This window comes from Acomys russatus, chromosome 17 (assembly GCF_903995435.1).
Source record: "Acomys russatus chromosome 17, mAcoRus1.1, whole genome shotgun sequence".
Taxonomy (NCBI): domain Eukaryota; kingdom Metazoa; phylum Chordata; class Mammalia; order Rodentia; family Muridae; genus Acomys; species Acomys russatus.
Window position 1 is genome coordinate 41,862,220 of NC_067153.1, and position 6,810 is coordinate 41,869,029.

The following is a 6,810-nucleotide window of genomic DNA, read 5'->3' on the forward strand; positions in this document are numbered from 1 at the left end:
AGCTCCAGGGGCTGGAGTCTGCAGCCTGTGTCTCTCCCTAACACACTTCTTGTCTGCTGGATGGAGCACCCTGTAGAAAGGCTCTCCCTGGCAGGAGGCAGCTGCTTGCTGGTCATTACGACCTGCCACCTCCTGCTGACCCAGAAGTCAGAATAGTAAAAGGAAGCTGACATCAGCCAGGAAAACAGCTGCTTTCAGGGCCCAGGCAGGTCCCCATACCAGCTCTGGTGTCTTCTCCCAGGATTCTGCCAAGGTCCCAGGCTCAATGAGGAAATTCACTGGCCAAAGGGAGTGTGTTGCTGCCTCTTCGTCAACCCGTGGTGGTTCACACCACTTCTGTGCCTCACCCAACACTGGTAGACAAGGGGGTAGTGTCTCCATTTTCAGAAGAGATACCTTGGGCGCAGGGAGGCAGGTGACGTGAATAGAGACAAACAGAAACGAGGGGTGTATGGTAGCACCCCGAGTGTTTACCAGCCTCTGAGTGGACAGTGGAGTCCATATACTGGCATATCATTCCATATATAAATAAGAGTGTGAGTCACAGCGGACAGGCCTTGAAAACAGGCAGAGATACATACATGGTATACTTCTGTTTACGTAAAATGCTAGGAATGAGCGAATTCATAAGGACAAAACACCACTTGCTGTTTGCTCAGGTCTTGGGGTGGTACAGAGAAAGGGATGACAAACAGGCACAGTGGTACGCCCAAGGAGGCAGGACAGCCAAAGCTATAGAGGAAACTCTGTTTCAAAAAAACAAAAACGAGAGAGAAGGGGGGGTGGGACTAGGGTGCTAATAGGTACTGAATTTCTTCTGGGGTTGATGAAAAGTTCTAAAATTAGATTACTAGGGCTGCATAAGGCTTGCCTCCTGGGCAGAAAGCTCTGGGCTCAATCAAGCTTTGAGGTCAATTCCCAGAAGGCAGTAGCTCACAGGTGCTTGTAATCGCAGCACTTGGAAACTGCATGCTAGAGAACCAGACGTTCAAGATCAGTGGGTCAGACGTGGGGCGGGGGGGGGGGGGGGTTACACCTCAGCCAGATGTGGCAAACGCTTTCATCCTAGCAAAGGGGAGGCAGAGGCAGCAGCAGCACAGTGGTTTTGAGGCAGACAGATTTGGTCTATACACAGTGAGTCACAGGACAGCTAGGGTGTAGTAACAAAGCATCATCCTTGCCTATGTAGCAAGTTCAAAGCCATCATGAGATTCCCCCCAACTGCCTCTAAATAAATAAATAAGTGGGAGGGACTGGGCAGAATGATGGCCCATTAGATGAAGGAACCTGCTGCCTGAGTTTGATTTCCCTAGAACCCACACTGTATAGAGAACCCACTCCTATGTGTGAAGTAGGACCTTTTCATACACGTGTGTGGTGGCGTATGTGAATATGAATGATACATACACTCATTAAAGCAAAAATAAGTGGGATATTATGATGCATGACTTTAATTCCATCGTGCAGGTAAGCAGATCCCTGTGAATCTGCGGCTAGCCTGGTCTACATAGCAAGTATCAGACCAGCTAGGGATACAGAGATCCTGCCTCAAAATTTGTTGTTGTTGTTTTGTGTTTTTTCGGTTTTTAAAAAAATATTTATTTATTATGTATACATTGTTTTGCCTGCATATACCCCTGCATGCCAGAAGAGGGCACCAGATCTCACTATAGATGGTTGTGAGCGACCATGTGGTTGCTGGGAATTGAACTCGGACATCGGGAAGAGCAGGTGGCGCCCTTAACCTCTGAGCCATCTCTCCAGCCCTTTGGTTTTTTGTTTTGTTTTGTTTTTTTTCCAGACAGGGTCTCTCTGTATTAGCCTTGGCTGTCCTGGACTCACTTTGTAGGCCAGGCTGGCCTCAGACTCACAGTGATCTGCCTGACTCTGCCTCCCGAGTGCTGGGATTAAAGGCATGCGCCACCATGCCCGGCTTAGAGTTTTGTTTTGTTTTTTGTTAAATTTTTTTTTAAGACAAAAATAAAATAAAATTAGATCATTATACTGTGCAACTCCAACAACACTGAAGTGTGCAGATTGACATATAAATTATATTTCAGTAAGTACATTTGAAATATAAACCAAAAGTGGGTCTGGGACCCACTCTAGACCTGGGGGACATTTTCAAGGGCAGCCCAGCATCATTGTGTAAATATAGAAGTGTGGCTGAGAAAGCTGTCAGAGTACGCACTTGCAAAGTAGAAATGGAGATGGGAGCTGGGCACACCTGTAATCCCAGCAGTTAAGGAGGCACAGATGCACGGATACTTAAGATGGGAGCACTAGGTACCACAAAACATCTACCCCAAGCCTGTCTTTAAGAGAAACCTGGGAGCTGGGCATGGTGGGGCACACCTTTAACCCCAGCACTCAGGAAGCAGAGGTAGGCAGATCGCTGTGAGTTTGAGGCCAGCCTGGTCTACAAAGAGAATCCAGACCAACCAAGGCTATACAAGGAAACCCTGTATCGGGAGAGATGGGGGTGGGGGAGAAGCCAGGGGAGCCAGGCACGGTGGCGCAGGCCTTTAGTCCAGGCACTCAGGGAGGCAGAGGCAGGCAGATCTCTGTGAGTTCAAAGCCAGGACTACACAGTGAAACTCAGTCTTAAAAAACAAACAAACAAACAAACAAACAGCAAAGAGCTAAACATACATCTCACTTGGAAGAGCACTTGCTTACTATGCATGAAGCCCTGAGTTCAATTCCCAGTACTGCCAGAAAGAGAGAGACCCTCCCTGGCCAGGCAAACAAGAATTTCAGAGGGAACTTTTTATTTTTATTTTTGGTTTTTTGAGACAGGGTTTCTCTTGTAGTCCTCTGGCTGTCCTGGCCTTGATCTGCCTGCCTCTGCCTCCCGAATGCTGGTATTAAAGGCGTGTGCCACCATGACCTGCTCAGAGGTAACATTTGTGAACATGTTTGTACCTGTCCATTTGTGTGTGCATGGTGTGTAAGCATTTTTGTTTTGTTTTGCTGAGGCATGGTCTCACTATGTAGCCTTGGCTAGCCTGGAATTCAGAGATCCTGCCTGCCTCTGCTTCCAGAACGCTGTCTTTAAAGGCGTGTGCGGGCCAGCTGTGGCTTTTCACATGGTAGCTAGAGCTCAAACTCAGGTCCTCAGGGCTTGCAAATCTGAACTCTCTCCTGGCCTTTCTTTTGGTGTTTGTTAGAGGGCCCTGCTGTGTAGCCTGGCAGACCTCCTGTGCTTATTATGTAGCCCAGACTAGCCCCAAAGTCACAGAAATCTCCTGCCTCAGCCTCCCAAGTACTGGGATTACAGGCATGCAACACTGTCGCAGTTAATTTACCAGTAAGACCTAATAGTGTTTATTATTAGGCCTATAATTATTATTATGGCAGTATTTTCTAACCTGCTAGCAATTAATCAAGACACAGACACCTGTTATATTTTAAAATAGCCTTAGTTGACCTGGGGCAAGGCAGATATTAATCCCCTAAACTACTTCCCATAGTGGGGCAGGCATGGGATCCCTGCCCCAATCCCGTGCCATCTGCTTCTAATAACTTCTATCAAGCTACCTCCCATCCATAATCCCATATACTTGCTAATGTTCTTCATCTGGGCCAAATCTTCCATCCATGCCGGCCATGTGCTTCTCCTCCACCTAACCCATGATGTAGCCTCCTTTATTCCTCTCCTCTCCTTCAGTCTCTCTTCCTCCCAAGATTCTCTCCCCTCTCCCCCCCACCTCAACTCCCCAGCCAGGTAACCTTAGCTACACCTATCCTATTTGCCCTGTCCAGGTGTGAAGGCCTTTTATTGGTCACACAGGTTAGGCTCTTAGGCAAGCTGGGTCACAGAGACAGCAAGCAGTGATTAGCATCAAAATACATCAGACCAACCTCCACCACACCACCACACCTGGCTCCTGAGGTGACACTTATATAAAGGCACGTTTTGCTAGAGGAAGGCGGAGGAGCCGAAAGCAAGCTTACGCAGCAGCTCCTGTAGGAGAGGAGGGTGAGCTCAGTGGGGACAGTAGGAAATTCATCCCTCAGGCAGACCTGGCTGGGCAAACCATGGTTTCCAAGAGGGAAGAGATGAAGAAGCAATTGCTCCTTCTGAGGCATTGCTCGGAAAACCCAAGGTTTGCCCTTACAGGCTGGGAGCCCCCGGGAAGAAAGCCTCAAGGCCTGGACCAGAGCTGGAAAATGCTATTTTTATTTATTTATTTATTTTGGTTTTTTGAGACAGGGTTTCTCTGTGTAGCCTTGGCTGTCCTGGACTCGCATTGTAGACTAGGCTGGCCTTGAACTCACAGGGATCCACCTGCCTCTGCCTCCTGAGTGCTGGGATTAAAGGCATGCGCCACCACCTGGCTGGAAAGTGCTTTTTGCATAGACATGACAGGAAGATTGACGGCCTGCCAGTAGCCTTAGGCTTGGCTCCCAGGAAGCTAGGGTTTGTTTCAGGGAAGAGCCAGGTGTTGCCATACTTGGTTAGGAGAGAACCTTGTGTCCTCTGGAGGCCAAGGCAGGCAGTTGGGCCTGGAGTGGAGGTGGAGTGAAACTAGCGGCTGCTCTCAGAGCCTAAGAGAGATCCTCTGAGCCAAGGCCTCAGCAACCCTTAGTCAAGGCTGGGGGAGACTCATAAGGCAGAAGCCTTTCCCAGCTGGAGCAAGGTTTGGATCCTGTAGGCCTTGCCTTCTGGTTGGGGAAAAGTCTGTCTACCTTCCTTTCTTCTATCCTTTTTTTTTCTTTTCTTCCTTCCTTCTTTCCCTCCTTTCCTCTCCCCCTCCCTCCATTTTTGAGACGTGTTCTCACTATGTAGACCTGACTGACCTTGAACTCAGAGATCTACGTGCCTCTGCCTCCTGAGAGTTGGGATGAAAGGCTTGTTCCACATGCCCAGCTGGTGCCAACATCGTAAGGAGCAGTGTGCAGCGCTCACTTTGAGCACCTGCCAGACACAACAGGAAAGACAGCCAGGACTATGGAACCCAGAGAAGGGTCCATCGCAGTGGAGATATCCGGGAGAAGCTGTGCCCAAGGCCAGTCATTAAATGTGTATTCACTGTGGCACAAGGAGGAAGGCACAGAAGACTGTTGGCAGGTCCTGTGATAGCAGGGTCCTGTGATGGCATGGGGTTCCCTCAGGAAGGGAGGCGAAAGTGGTGGAGATACACTGTGAAGAATGCTCTAGTTTTCACCTGAATGGAAAACTGGCTCCTTCCTGGGGACAGTGAGGAGCCACCACTCTGGTTCTGAAACCAGAGCGATTTGATGAATTTCAGGAGCTTTCTATTGCTGCCAACACTGACTTCCATGTGGTAGAAGAACCAAGAGAGAGGCGGGTGTGGTGATGCACGCCTGTAATCCCAGCACTGGGGAGGCAGAGGCAGGCAGATCGCTGTGAGTTCAAGGCCAGCCTGGTCTACAAAGCGAGTCCAGGACGGCCAAGGCCACACAGAGAAACCCTGTCTAGAAAAACCAACCAACCAACCAAACAAACAAAGACAAAAAACAAGAACCAAGAGAAACTAGTGCAGGGACACCTGTCAGCCTGGTGAAAATCCAGAGAGCCCAAGACATTCAGGACAAAGATAATGGGGCACTCAAACAGTCAACCATGTGGGAGGTACAATTGTCAAGACTGATGACAGCTGAGGAGGAAGAGGAACAAGATACCTCAGGTGACACCCAGGCTTCCAGCTTGGGGTAACAGCAGGGGACAACTAAGGGGGACAGATTCAGAGGAAGGTGATGAGCTGGGTTGAGCCCATCAGACTGCAGGACCTAGGTGGGGCATGGTGGGGCGTCCTCAGGGAAATGGTGTGCCATGCTGGCCCATTTTATTTGGCACCTGGCTCTGGAACTTATTTCGCCTCTGCTTTGGTTTGAATTTAGAGACCAGAAAAGTTGAGTAACTTGCTTTAGACCACCGAGCTCAGAATTGTCTGATTTGATGTGGTGTAGCCATACACGGGGGTGGGGTGGGGGGTGGGATGAACCAGAATGTGCAAAAAATGTGGCCTCCCTATGCTACTCCCATCACAGGGCGCTGGACCCGGGCTAAGTGAGGGCTCTCTCTGGTATAGCCAGCCCCTCCCTGTGCTTTGGGCTGGCAGAGGCAGCATCATCTATCAACTCTGAGGTGTGGACCTGGGGGACAAAACACCAATTAACCACCCCAGCTTTCCTATTAATGAGCATGGCTTCCCAGAGGAGGGCTCAGTTGTGGGCTGCTGGCTGTAAGATGATGTGAGGTGGGGGGGAGGGGAGTTGGGAGTGGGGGGTGCGGGGTGGAGCTGGGCAGGCTGAGAGCCGGTTTAAGAGGCTTACACTGATTAAGGAGACATCTGCTTGACAACAAGTGAGGTGGTTTGTGTAGGGGTGAGGCTGGAGTTGGGAGGATGGTGCCAGGGCAGGGTGGATAGGGTACGCTGAGGCTGCCTCGGTGGCATCTGTGGCTCAGGATGGTAGTGGAGCTGGGACAGGTGCCGTGCGGGCCTCAGCCACCAGCTGCTGTACTGGAGGCCTCTTGGTAAACAGGGCTGTTTGAGCTGGGTCTCTCTCCAAGGCACTATGGTCCTATCCCAAATCACCTTCTAGGGGCCCTCCCTGGCCAAATCCACTTTCCTTTGTATCAAGCCCCTCACCCTCTGGGGGGGTCCCCTCCCCAAAGAGCAACTAGGGCTACCTAGGCTCCTGACCTCTGACCATCATCTTAGCACCCCGTGCATGTCTTACCCATCCAACACTGTACTGTGAGCTCCGCAAGAAAAAAAAAAGAGTCAGACCCTCTGCTTCCAAGATCAGTTCACAGAAACACAGAAACACAGAAACAGG